Here is a 14,565-nt window from a genome sequence, read left to right as displayed (position 1 = left end):
TGCAACAAAATACTTTACTTTACACATGACCTCCTGGCATTCGCATTCCTCGATCTGAGGACTACAGTGGGAGGGGCTGACATTCCCCTCTGACGTCAGTCGGAAGGAGAGGAGGAGAGCGGCGGGAAGTCACACGAGCGGACAGCTGAGCTCTGAGGTAAGGTATTTCGCTGCATAATTTTTAAAAACAGACACTGCACAGTATATTTTGCTGTAACAGAGGGGATTCCAGGATTAGTGATTTTACAGCCACAGCGGATTAGGGGCAAGAGGGGAGGGGCAGGAAGGAGATGGCTCACACACACACAGACTCCCGAGCTGAAAGGCAAAGTGGGAGGGGGAGAGGGAGAGACTGTGGTGTAACGGAGGTAGGTAAACTGACCACGGTACCATGGATCCGCAGTCATGAATACTGTGGTCAGCACACTAAAGACACAAGAACAGGCAGGATCAACCAGGTATTTTACAGCATAGAGAGCAGTGTTGCCAACCTACCAGATTGAAACTTACTGACACAACACCCAAAATTTACTGCCAATACCAAAAGATACAAAATGACAGTTTTAAGTGCAAATTTCCGTATTTAGGCTACAAACAAGTACAATATGCAATTAACAATGTGGTTTAACCACTTCTGGACCACCAGCCGTCATATGTTGGTACTTTGACGTTAGATAGTTGCCATAACCCGGTATTTTTGAAAATTGCGGGCGGTCCGCTTTCCGATAAAAGTGGTCTCTCGCCGCAAGATCACTTTTATTGGCGGCATGAGGGGAGCCCACCACCCTCCTGCCGCATCCCGGTCATCCCTGCCGCTTACCAGAGCTGTCAGTAGCAGCGGAGACAATCAGATGTTTTCCCCTCAGAGGTATGAAGTTGAGTGAGGGAATGATGGCCCCCATACCATTTGATGACCAAAGCGATATCAAATGTCACTTCCGCCCAATGGCCTTAAAGGGGAATTTTTTTTATTGAAAAAGAAAGACTTTTTTTTTTTATTTCATTTAAGTGTACATGTGATATCTGAGGTCTTTTTGACCCCAGACCTCACATTAAAGAGGTCCTGTCGTGCTTTTTTTCTATTACAAGGGATGTGTTTACATTCTTTGTAATAGGAATAAAAGTGATCCAATTTTTTTTTTTAAAGGGACCCTCCACCGCTTACCAGAGCCGCCAGTAGCGGCGGAGGCGATCGAGTTCTCCTACTTGTTAGGTATGGAGCTGAGTGAGGGGAAGATGGCCCCCACCCGGCTCCATACCATTGCAGGGCGGAAGCGACGTCAAAACTTCACTTCCGCCCATAGCTCTTAAAGCAACATTTTTTTTTTTTGTTTAAAACATTTTTTTATTATTGCATTATAATGTCTTTTAGGGTCTTTTTGACCCCAGATCTCATATTTAAGAGGTCATAGGAATAAAAGTGACCCTTTTTTTAAAAAAGAAAAAAAAAAAGAACAGTGTAAAAATAAAAAATAAAATGTAAAATAAATAAGAAAAAAAATTATTTTTAAACGCGCCCCATCCCCCGAGCTCGCGTGCAGAAGCGAACGCATACATGAGTAGCGCCCACATATGAAAACGGTGTTCAAACAACATATGTGAGGTATCACCGCGATCATTAGAGCGAGAGCAATAATTCTAACCCTAGATGTCCTCTGTAACTCAAAACATGCAACCTGTAGAATTTTTTAAACATCGCATATGGAGATTTTTAAGGGTTAAAGTTTGTCGCCATTCCAGGAGCGTGCACAAATTTGAAGCGTGACATGTTGGGTATCAATTTACTCGGCATAACATCCTCTTTTACAATATAAAAACTAAATTGGGCTAACTTTACTGTTGTCCTATTTTTTTATTTAAAAAGATGTATTTTTTCCAAAAAAGCGCAAATACGGTATGACAGAAAGAATTGCAACGACTGCCATTTTATTCTCTAGGGTGTTAGAAAAAATATATAATGTTTGGGGGTTCTAAGTCATTTTCTAGCAAAAAAAAAATTATTTTAACTTGTAAACAAGTTTGAAAAATAGGCCCGGTCTTAAAGTGGTTAAGGTAGATATTAGGGCAAACAACATATTTCCTATTTTATTTTCAATATAGTAAGTACCTGTAATACCTTAGGGACACGACTCAGAAGGGCAAGAAATTATAATGGGTGGCACACACACATGAAATTGACTCTCGCAGTGACACCGACAGCAGTGTGTAGCAGCACAGATGATGATGACACCTCACCGACACGACACGTCCCCTCCTGAGTCACAGTGACAGTCTCTCTCCCCACCAGGTGATCCCTTCAGTTCACTCCAGTCCAAACAGCACTGACAGTCCCACTCCCGGCTTGCCTTCCTCCTGTCCCGCAGACCCTCACACAAGGCTCCGGCTGCTCCGCTTGGTTCCCCTACACCATGAAATCACATGACACACTCAGGCACCGCCTCCTCCAGACCAGCCCCCCCCCCGACAGAACTGCCTGAACACACTGTAGCAGGCATTTGGATGGTCTCTGCTGCCTCTGGACCAAAACTGCTCATGTGCAGCTCGACCCAAGCGTCACAGCCATATTTTTTACTGGCAACCTTTTCCTGTCACTGGCATTTACTGGCAGGAGAAGAGTGCCCGCTTTTCACTGGTTGCCAGTAAAAATATTGTCAGTTGGCAACATGGATAGAGAGGGGCAAATGACATTGCACAGGCACTATGCTGCATATCCTGCTTGAAAAGGAACAAGATGATTGTTTTAGGGTTACAACCACTTTAATGTGCACACAGGAGCAGCGATGTGCACACCTCGGTCACCTTGCAGTAAAGAGAAAATTCCTTGGTTTTCAGCATGTTACATAGTTTCATAGTTAGCCGGGTTGAAAAAAGACACAAGTCCATCTAGTTCAACCAAAAAAATTAAAATAAATTACAATCCCATATACACGATCCTTTCACCTACAGTTGATGCAGAGGAAGGCGAAAAACCCCAGCAAAGCATGCTCCAATTTGCTACAGCAGGGGGAAAAATTCCTTCCTGATCATGTGAAAATATAGCTCTCTCACTTTATACCCTGCCTGCATTGGGAATTGTAGTCCAAGTGTCCATTAACTGGCAAAGTAGAGTTTCTTTCCTAAACTTCATCTCCCATGATTTAATGCTGCCAAACATCCAAGTCTCTTGAGCTCCTTCTGCTTGTCAGCTCCCCCTGGTGGATGGAGGCAAGGTAGTGTTGAAGTCCATTGGGAACACAGAGAGCATTGCAGAACAGTGTCTTAAATCTTTCTCTGTCTCTAGCCAAGCTCCTGCTTGGAAAAGCATTCATTTATTTCCCGGTAAAAAAAGTTTGATACAGGCAAAGACTTTTTCTCCATATGCAGAAAATGCCTGACAGATTAAAGTTGTATTAAACTCAAAAACAAACATTTATTATAATAAAACTTACCAATTCTTTTTTAGGCTTTCTTTCTTCTATTTTTATCTGGTGATCTGGCCAGTAAGTCTGTTGTTTTTCAAAAGAACACTCTCAGATTTAGCAGTTACAGGGATGAGACAAACCATTCCACGTGGCAGGGGTGCTTGCAACAATCAGTTTGTATTTATTTGTATAAAACCTTTATCCCAAAAAAGAAAAACACTGTTGTTGTAACTGCTCATACAGTGTTAGCTGGAGTTTGGCATCAATTTGTTAGTGTATTTAAATCTGCTAGTACATCTAACACTTCCTTCCCCCCAAACTGACAAAGCTGCTGTTCAAAGGTGCCCCTGTGCTCCTTCATCCAGAGTGGAGGCATTCACAGCTGCCTATTTGTTTTGGGGAACCTATTAAGGGGCATTCTGTTAGTCAGGAACTGACCTGAGTTTATTTAATAGCTTGTATGTTTTACTTGCTTTATACAATACACTTGCTGTACAAAGCTTTGCTGCATTAAAAACTGCCTTTGCTACCCTGCTGAATAAAAGTGCAGGACTAACCTGCTTAAGCTGTTCTTGAGTGTCCCTAGTTTATGTGTGGTTACAGCTGAGAATACCAGTTGAGCATGTCCCTTTACAATATAAGTACACATATAAGGTAGATTTTCTGGATTAGCCCTACATTTTACAGCTGGATAATTTAACATCATAAATATAGCTGGCTTGTTTCCAGACATGCAGTATTGACGCATGTGCCAATTCACATGTAACTAATGTTGCATAACAATCCATTCAAGCTCCCTCTGGCAATCAAAGGGTCCTTGCAACTCCTGATTTCCTTTATTTTTTGGATAAGTTGATGTTCTAAGAGCAGGCTGACATTCCATAGCACAGCACAGAACCTACCCATGACTCAAGTGACGACAGTGATGCTGATTATATTAAATTGCTGATGAAGATTTAGGCTGGCAGTGCCATGGGGAGTGGGATATATCCTTTTTGAGGCTATATATACACATCTGTCATCATCACAAACACTAATTACATAGTAGGAAATGGAAGAGTAGCAAAATGTTTTCAACAGCACTTTTACTGATGATGGGAGAGGGATTGTCTATTTAAAACAGTGCTGCGTGAATTCTAGCGCAGCTGCTGGTGTGAATAGGCCCTAAATCGCTGGACAGCACGATTGACAATGGAGTTATACTGTGGGGATTTTTTTTTTTTTTTTTTTTAGCACATTTAAAGACACGTGGTGTGCTTATTTACAGTGCCTTGAAAAAGTATTCATACCCCTTGAAATTTTCCATATTTTGTCATGTTATAACCAAAAACGTAAATGCTTTTTTGTTTCAAATATTTTATTGAAGATTATAAAGTTTTTACAGCAGTTGTGGTACAGATAACAGTGAACATAGCCTATGAATTCTAGTACAGTATAAGTCTATGTCTTGAGAGGTATCCCCTCCGGGCCTAAGAATCGCAAACATTCTATGCTAGTTGCTAGTGGGTTATGAACCCAACATGTAACTGTAACCGTGAGGTGTAAACAGCTCTATACCGAAGACCCTTTTGCCATTGTTGTCTGTTCACCGTCATCTAATTTATGTGAGGTAAAGGGTTGGTTTATTTTTCACGGAAGAACTCAAGCAAAGGAATACTTTTGTGTCAGTAGTTGTATGGCGGGTCTTTTTTCCTACTTCAAAAAAAGCCCTCATGCATCTCTGATGTGTAATTCACAAGTTGGGTATTCAATGGGTATGTAGCGAGGGTGGCCTACAAGCTTGTGATGGCTATATGCAGCCTGATGTGGGAGAGAGTGAGGATGGGGGGGGGGGAGGGAAGGAAGGATGGGGAAGGAAGGGTGGAAAAGGGGGGAAGTGGGGCCTGAAGAAGAGGGCAGGGCAGGAAGGATGGGAAGGATGGGTGGGAGGGGTGGGGCTGTGATGTCTCTGACTCCTCTGGCTAGTGTTAAGATTGTCTAGTTATTCACATAACATTTGCGTGTTTTGGAAACGTGGATAGGTCTTTGGCAAGGTGGGAATAATAATTAATTGTGTTTTTGTGTATGTATGGGTGATGCTCTCTGTTTACTCTATCACTTTATGTGGGAAGATTCAAGATGGTCTTGTATTCGGACTGAGTCTGAAAGTGAGTCCAGCATGCCCAAATGTGGCTAAATTTCGTCGGTGTGTCTTTAGTGATATGTATTCATTTTTCCATTTCTGCTATTTTGTTTATTCTGACGAACCATTCTGCCAGGGTGGGTATCCTGTTTGACTGCCAATGTATGGGGATGCATTGTTTTGCCGCATTGATCATATGCATCAGTAACGATTTATGGTAGGTATTGTATGGTAAAGAGGATAGATGTAGGAGAAATTGGGCTGGAGTGAATTCTGGGTTATATGTGGTAACCTGTCCGCTTATTCTGTGAACCTCTGACCAAAAGGCCTGGAGGGGGGTGCAGGACCACCAAATGTGGAGTAAAGTGCCTCTTTCTTGATGACACCTCCAGCATGTGTCAGGGATGGTGGTTTTGAACTTATGTAATAAGGCTGGGGTATGGTACCATCTCGATTGAATTTTGAACCCGTTTTCTTGAGTGGAGACATTAATTGAGCCTTTGTGTATGTGTGAGAAAATTCTCTCCCAGCCCTCTTCCGTGATTTGTATGGAGAGATCTTTCTCCCATTTCCTGCAGAACTGACTGTCACTTGCTTTATGGTTACTGAAAAGCATGTTATGTATTTGAGATATGAGGTGCGTTTGTGGTGTCGTTTTGGTACAAAGTGTTTCGAAGGGTGTGAGTTGTCTAGAACATTGGCCCTTCTTATCCAGAGTTTGTAGGTAGTGTGCTATCATTAAAAATGTCCATTGTGGTATAGGCGTTTTTTCAAAGCGTGTTGCGATTTGCGTAACGGAGAGAATTTTGCCATGTTGGAGGAATTGGTGAGCTTGTCCTGATGGTAGATTGTCGTCTAGAAACTGTTGGTGCATACCAGGTGGAAAGTCTGGGTTCATTTTAATGGGTGTCAGTGGGCTGGGGGTGGAGGAGATCGGGACAGATTTACAGATCCGGTGAAAACATCGTAAGGTGGGGCCTATCGTCGGATGTGTTTGAATATCTCGTGGGATACGGTCAAGGGAAATCCAAGGGAGTGAATGCAGTTCTAAGTTCGTGAAGGAAGCTTCAATGGAGACCCAGTCTTTCTGCTGGGTATGAACATTCCAATCCACTATCCTGGTAAGGTGGGTGGCCGTGTGATAATTGGTAATGTTAGGAAGGCCTATTCCCCCCAAGTTTTTAGGTCGTGAAAGCATTTGGTGGCTAATTCTGTGTCTAAGTTCACCCCACAAGAATCTAGAACAGATCTGTCTATATGTTTTGAAAAACATGGGAGGAATCTGTATTGGAATCGTCTGTAGGAGATATAGTATTCGGGGAAGAGCGTTCATTTTTAAGATGGCCGCTTGGCCAAACCATGAAAATGTCAATTTGTTCCATGCATCTAAGTCTGAGGAAAGTTTGTTTAGGAGAGGGAGAAAATTTTTAATATATAGGTCAGATAGTGTGGATGGGATCTGAATCCCTAAGTATGTTAACGAGTTTTGTTTCCATTGGAACGGAAAGTTGTGTTTACATTGGGTGACTATACTTTGGGGTAGCGATATGTTGAGGGCGAAGGATTTGGTGAAGTTAATCTTCAGGTTAGATAGGGATTGGAAGAGCTTAAATTCCGCTAATAGAATTGGTAAGGTAGTAAGTGGTTGTGAGAGGAAAAGAAGTATGTCGTCCGCGTAAGCCGCATACTTATATTCCTTTTCTGGTGACTGAATTCCCTTAATGTCTGGGTTAAGCTTAATTTTCCGTAGAAAGGGTTCTAGGGTTAATACGAATAAGAGGGGTGAGAGAGGACACCCCTGTCTCGTTCCGTTACGGATCTGGAAGGCGTTCGACAGAGTACCGTTGACCCTTACTTTCGCTGAGGGAGTGCTGTATAAAGACATAATAAGTCCAATCATCTGAGGTCCAAGCCCTATTGCTTGTAAAACTGCTGACATGTAATCCCAAGATACTCTGTCGAACGCCTTCTCCGCGTCCAGCGACAAGAAAAATCCTTTTTGTTTCGTAAGTGTGGTCAGGTGATGTAAGTTAATCGCTTTGCACGTGTTATCCCGAGCTTCACGCCCGGGGATGAATCCGACTTGATCGTGTGATATTATAGAGGGTAGAAGGGTTAGCAGTCTGTTGGCTAGTATTTTGGAGAAGATTTTTATGTCTACGTTCAATAGTGAAATCGGTCTATAATTGCTCGTGTGGGAAGGGTCTTTTCCCTCTTTGGGGATGACTAACATATGGGCTTCTAACATTCCACTTGTAAGGGGATTCGTAGGGGAGAGGGAATTAAAGGTTCTAAGGAATGGAGTTTGGAGGGTATCCATAAATGTTTTGTAGTAGACCGCCGGGAGGCCATCTGGACCTGGGCTTTTGCCAGGTTTAAGCTGTTTTAGTGCTTGAGACCATTCCGTTGGAGTGATTGGTGTTTCAAGAGAAGCTGCGACCTCCGCTGTTATTTGTCCGGGGGTATTTTGATCTAAAAAAGAGTTAATGTTTCGAGATCTTAATGAAGCAGGGGTAGATGTAGGCTCGGATGTGTGTAGGTCGTAGAGGGAGGAGTAATATTTCGCAAATTCCTTTGCTATGTCGTCATTTTTTGTAAGGGTTGTCCCGGACTCAGATTGTAGTTTGTGTATAGTGTTATTAGTTTTTTGTTTGCGTAAAGCCCGTGCCAGGAGTCTACCACTCTTGTTCCCAAACTCATAATATAGCTTGTGCGAAAGAATGAATTTTCTCCTAAGGTTGGAATATATTTCATCTTTAATGAGTGTGCGGATTTCTGTTAGTTCTGCATGGGTGTGTTGTGCCAGAGTTTGTTTGTGGGAGGCTTTGAGTTTTTTCAGTTTCAGAAAAAGGTTGGATAGAGTGGCTTTCTTGGCCTTTTTGATGGAAGCTGTGAGGGATATCAATTTCAATTCCACACCAGCGGCTTTCCCTCAACAGCCCTGAGCTTTCCCGGGTTTTTCCAATTATATGGCCCCTCCTGCCTCCAGGCACACTGGGTCGTGTAGTTGATGTTCAGAGCACTCCATCCTCCTCTTACATCAGGCATCAAGTGCCCCCCCCCCTTACATCACAATGTACCTCCCTTACCTTGTGCTGCTGCTGGGAAGAAACTGAGGGTGCAGCTGGGAAGCAAAAAATGCAGGGTCTGGAGTAGGACCAGAGGAGGGCTGGAATCAGCAGTCTGCTGAATGCTGGGACCAGGGAAGGCATAGACAAGGGGGTGCTGCAGCTGCACAGAAAGGCTCAGGATCTGTAGGAGAAGTTTTGTCCTCCTCTCTGCTCTTTATCGCTGAGATGTAGGGGGGAGGGGTTGCAGAGAAGTACCTCTACACAGCTGAACAGAGAAGCGCAGGATCTGGCAGAGGAGTTCTGACTCCCTCTCTGCTGCCGACTGATGAGACAAGGTTGGGGCAGAGACAAGGGGGGTTCCTCAGCTGCAGGAGAGGTACAAGGGCCACATGAAATGGCCTGGCAGGCCAGATTCGGCCCATGTGCCTTGTGTTCGACACATGTGCTTTAGATGTAAGTAAAGCCTCTGGTTAAAGTGGTTGTAAACCTCTAACATGAAAAATGAACAACACATATCCTTCTATAGTGTGTACTTGAGAAGAATTCTTTGATCTGAGTACTTTTAACTGATGTAGAGGAGAGATGGCTGCGGATAAACAGGTACAATAGAAGCTGGCCATAGATGGATCAAAAGTTTAACTAGTTCACCTCTTTGGACGTATTAAGTACATCATTAAATTATGCTTCATTTCTTTAGCTGGCTCCCGGTTGTAGAGTGAAAGTGATTCAGCGGCTGCAAAAGCCCTTGATCACTTTCACAGTGCAGGCAGCGCAGTCTCCCCCCGTGTGGTTCCCAGGCTCTCTCGCTCTTACCAGAAGCCCAAGACCACACTGTAGGACTTCAAAATGGCAGACTGGAGGAGGCAGAGGAACATCCCTTCCTCAATCTCTTCTGCCCAGAAGTGAACTGGAAGCAACAATGATTTTGTCACTTCCGGTTTCAGAGCTGTCATCCTCTGGCTCAGGGAAGTATCTAACTCTCTGCTCGGTTACATGCTCTGGAGAACAGGAAAAACATTGTCTCCATAAAGAGCACACCTGTCTCCTACTCCATTCTATCACATTGGGGTTTCTTAACACCTTGTGATAGCAATAAATGTAAAATAAATAAACAAATACATTTAAAAAATGTATAATAAAATGCATTAATAAAATTAATAAATATATGTAATCCCCAGTGCCCTACACACACCTACAAATGCAAACATGCTCCCAGGGTGCTCACGTGTATGTAAACCATGATTGCAATATACGTGAGATATCACCGCAAATGTCAGAGTGAGAGGAATCATTCTACCACCATAGCTCACAGTTAACTTCAAGCTAATAAAAGCTGTAAAAGCTTTTGGAGTGTGGAGATTTTGGGCACCAACGTTTTTTGCGATATCGGGGACACATGCAATTTTAAGACTTGGAATGCCTTTACTTGTGGAATCTATTTACTCGACGCAACCTCATCTTTTATATTTTACAAAAAAAATGGGTATAATATTGTGTGTGTTTGCACTAAAATTAACTGTATTATATTTTTTCCCTTAAAATATGTCTTGCACAAATATGATGTGACATGAAAAATTTCAACAATTATCTTTATTCTACAGGTCTTCTGCTTTCAGAAAATGTTTTAATGTTCTGGGGAGTTTACCTAATTTTATACCTAAAAATGCAAAAAAAAATCTCTAGTGTTGAAGTGGTTAAATATAAATCTACCTCCATTTTTCTTTTGTAGGAGGACATCTAGATTTGTAAACTTATAATTTTCCAAGACACTTATTTAATTCCTAAGTTGATCTGTAAGTGATGTCTTAGTGTATTGGCTAGTTTTCTTTCTGCAAGAGGATGAACATTAAAATAAAATTCCAGCTATGAAGTTGGAAGCTGTAATTGACTATTTGTTTTTGTACATTACAACGTTACATTCTTTTTTGAGTGTTTATGGAACATGTATGCTTGAATGCGTTCAAATAAAACTTTCTTCTGATAAAAATAAATAAATAAAATTCCAGATTCTAATGCAGTGTATACACAACTGGACTTTTCGACAGCAAAGGTCTGACGGAACGAATCCGCCGGACAATTCGATCGTGTGTGGGCTTCATCGGACCTTTGCTGTTGAAAAATCAGACGGACTTTAGAAAAAGAACGTTTCAAATCTTTCTGACGAACTTGAGTCCGGTCAAAAAATCCGTTCGTCTGTATGCTAGTCCGATGGACGAACAATGACGCTAGGGCAGCTATTGGCTACTGGCTATGAACTTCCTTATTCTAGTCCGGTCGTACGTTATCACGATCTCCGTCGAAAGTCCGTCAAAAAGTCCTTCGGAGTTCAGTCCGTCGAAAGTCCGCTTGTGTGTACACGGCATAAGCCTAAAACTGCTGCAACCCCCATCTAACTCCTATACTAACAACCCTGTAGAAGGAAGAGGGTTATACTTACCTATTCTCATGGAGCTCTGATCTGGTCTAGTGATCTCTCCAGTAGCCGGAAAGGAGAGAGCCAACAACAGATGGAATGCCTGGGTTGTGACACCACCTTATTATGGGGTATCCATTGTCGGCTGCTCCTCCTCTCCCCTGAAGCTGCAGCTGTGAGCTGATCATGCGACCTGTCTGGAGTGCCCAGAGAACAGGTATATATAAGTATACAGGGCAGCTTGTATAGGAGTTAGAAATGGGGTGAGAGCCATTTTAAGCTTAGTTAGTTAAAGCGTGAAATTCCACTTTAATTGTTCCACTTTAAATAAATCTCAGTCAATGAACTGCAAAATTGTGAAAGAAGGTTCTTTTAACTAGAGTTGATACTGATCTTTCTAATTTACCTGAACCCTGTACTGTAAGTTTGTTCTTGAGGTGGGAGTTGAGGCAGCACTTTAGACTCTAGGTGGCTAAAACGTTTAATTGTAAAGAGCCAAAATGCTAATCTCATTATAAATCGCTGTTGGGAGTGGGAGGAGCACATCAAAGTCCTGTATTGCCAGTCATAATAGGTATTACATGAATGCACACTTCCCACACAGTTCTCTTTGTACAAGACAGAGGTCTGTTTTCAGACACTATGCAGGTGCAAATCTAACAGACACATTAAAAGCACTCCCTTCAATCATTTCATTTGTTAGTGGCAGATTTTCTATGCATTTTGTTAAGATGCCTTACGTAAGCCACTAAAGCCAAGTACTTCAGATGTTTCATTGACATTTAATGGGATCATTGAGATTAAATTGTTTCTCAAATGTACACATTTAGCAAGGTCCTGGGGCTTTTCTGAGCTCTATTATAATATGTTCTGTATACCCCTCTACTTGTCAAAAGGAATACATAGATGCTTCATGGGAACCTCTGCTGAATGGCATTTTAAAAACATCCGCATCCAGGAGAGGAAATTGAAATGCTGGATTTCAAAGAAGCAAATACGTAAGTCTAGATGAGCAGACAAAATGCTGTGGTATCATCTGTTACAGCTGAAGTGATGCTAGAGGTTCACAGGTTACTAGCATATGATATAGGCAAGATCTTATAAGGCAAGGTTAATTTCTTGCAGTTTACGTGCACACAGGTAATTAAAGGACAGTGGAGATGACAGAAATAAAGTCCATTTTCCTGCAAAATAACACCCCCCCCCCCCCCCCACACACACACACACACACACACATACACACACACAATTTAGAACAACAAAAAAACTAATTGCTTTTTAACTGAGTGGAGTCCGCCATAATGTGACCCATCATGACAACTCTTCCATCGTTAGTGAAGACCATAGATCCACTGCTGCAGTTCAGGCCTGCATCTGACAGGTCTTGTTGCTGCCCCTTAATGTGACATCATCACAACACTGCTGAAGTATTTAGGAACCTGTGAGAACTGAGTAGAATTATAGGGGTCTGATAATGATGTATATGTATATATAGACTGTCACTTTAAGAATTTATAATATGCTTGATTTGTTTTTTTCTTTCTTAGATGGCTTGTTTCAATTCCTGTGAAATCTAAACTGTTGGATATGTGACGACACAAACTACTGATAACAACCCAGAAAGCTGCTCAAAATAGGCTTTCGTACCAAAACCAGTCTGAACTGACCAGATACAGCTGAATTCTATTTTTTTGCCAGTCACATGATGTAACCACCCATTTACCTGTTCCCTTGCTACTAAGAAGATATGTATGCTGATTGGACTAAACTATACGATCACACCTATACCACAGACCGGCGCCCACAGTTGCAATGCCGGCGCCGCCGAACGGAGGGGGAGGCGAGCGGGGCTTCGATCCCCCGCATCGCAGGACCCTGGGACAGGTAAGTGTCCAATTAAAAGTCAGCAGCTGCAGCATTTGCAGCTGCTGCCTGTTAATTTTTTTTTTTTTTTAAATGGACCCTCCTCTTGAATATCGGTGTGTTGTGTCTCTCCACTGCAGTGAATGAATAAAGCACCTACTTATATTAACTTAAGATCTGGATCTACTATCTTATCTGAATATCTTGTTTGGAGACTCCCTAACCTGATTTAACAGAACCCTGTCGATGGACACCTGATGGGAAGTATCCAAGTCACCAGGTAGTGATGCAGGTACCCAAAAAAGAACCCTCTCACCCTGCAGTCCAGTAGAAAGAAGACTAGGAACCTGACAGCTCTCATTAGTTTACTTGTCAAGTATATTCAGGTGTATACTAAGCACAATTGGATAGTTTTTTTCTAGAAGGAAGATATGTTACAGGTGGTGGGTAATGTTTAATGAGGGGTATAGCCAAGAAATCAGTTATAATTAGCAGCCCACTATTTTTTTTATGTCAAATAAAGGAAATTATAAGCTAGTGGATATTCTTCAAGAGGATGCAGATAAATGTCCTTATTAAAATTAGTTCTGCTGCTATAACAGGACTAGGTAAAACTAAAACCATTTCAACTAAAACACAAGATAAGACATTTCAATAACTGGCCTCCATGTTTGCCACCCAAATATAACTAAACTATTTAGTTTCACCAAAGAATCCTTAAGGGGACTTGGAGGCGGCACCTTTTTCTGATGCCAGCTTGAAAAGTAACTACTCACAGGCTTCAATAGGCCATACCTGTACCATTGGAGAAAGCCCATATTTAAGTCTATAGGAAGTTACTGCATAGCTAGTATCGGACAGTGAGGATTTAAACACAGAAGGAGGATTCCACCACTGTTGGAAAGAAGGGGGTTCAGCTTACAATAGTTTTGGGACAGAGGTGGGGAGGAGTTTTAATCCTAACACGAACCTATCCTTTAAAAACTCCAGTAAAAATAATGGCCCAATAAATGATAAAATTAAAAAACAAAAGATATCCTTAGTGTTCCAGGTTGAATGATGGCCAGAGTCATACAACCCATTTCTTCTGAATCCAGGCTGTCAACCTGAACCCAGGGGCAATCAGCATGCCCCTTGTCAGCATCTTAACTGATTGGCTACTTGTACTGCTACCTCTCCCACTCTGTACTGCAAAAGGCAGTTGCGGCCCATGCACTGTGGGCGCACGGGCGCCGCCCCCCCTATCCCTGCTGCCCCCTTTCTATCAATGCGCCCGGCCCCTTTCAGGACGCCGGACGCATGGACTCCTATGGCGGTGAAGGAGGGGGGTATTTTTTTGAAGCACCTGATTAGAGCCAGATGCTCAAATAGGCTTCAAAAAAGGATGGGTTCGGGGTGCAGAGAGTGTGCCCTGATCCCACTCAATTGTGTGACCATAGCGAATGAATATTCGCTATTTTCATACTGCATTGCTTCCCTGCCAATCTGGAGGCAGATCAGTGAGACCTGTTTCCCGAATGGCCAAAGCTTCAGGCATCCCTATTGGATGCCCAGAATTTAGGCAGAAGTGGGGCAGAGCGGAGGAAGGGTCTGGAGCCGTGAGCCTTTATTTATTGGCTGTGTGTCTGGGGAATGCTGCCTGCCTGTACTGCCGCTCGCTGTCAGCTTTATCCGTTTCTCTGGGTTTGACCAGCT

At 42.6% G+C, this 14,565-nt stretch overlaps 1 protein-coding gene across 2 annotated transcripts in view; it reads right to left on the bottom strand.

Moving 5' to 3' along the window:
• KSR2 (kinase suppressor of ras 2) overlaps window positions 1–14,565 on the bottom strand; it is a 707,775-nt gene that overhangs the window by 324,368 nt on the left and 368,842 nt on the right. The gene's annotated exons all lie outside the window — the stretch shown is intronic.

The sequence above is a fragment of the Aquarana catesbeiana genome, linkage group LG01, assembly GCF_042186555.1.
Source record: "Aquarana catesbeiana isolate 2022-GZ linkage group LG01, ASM4218655v1, whole genome shotgun sequence".
NCBI lineage: Eukaryota > Metazoa > Chordata > Amphibia > Anura > Ranidae > Aquarana > Aquarana catesbeiana.
Note: the sequence above shows the minus strand (reverse complement) of the source record. Positions and strands in the feature narration are given on the sequence as shown.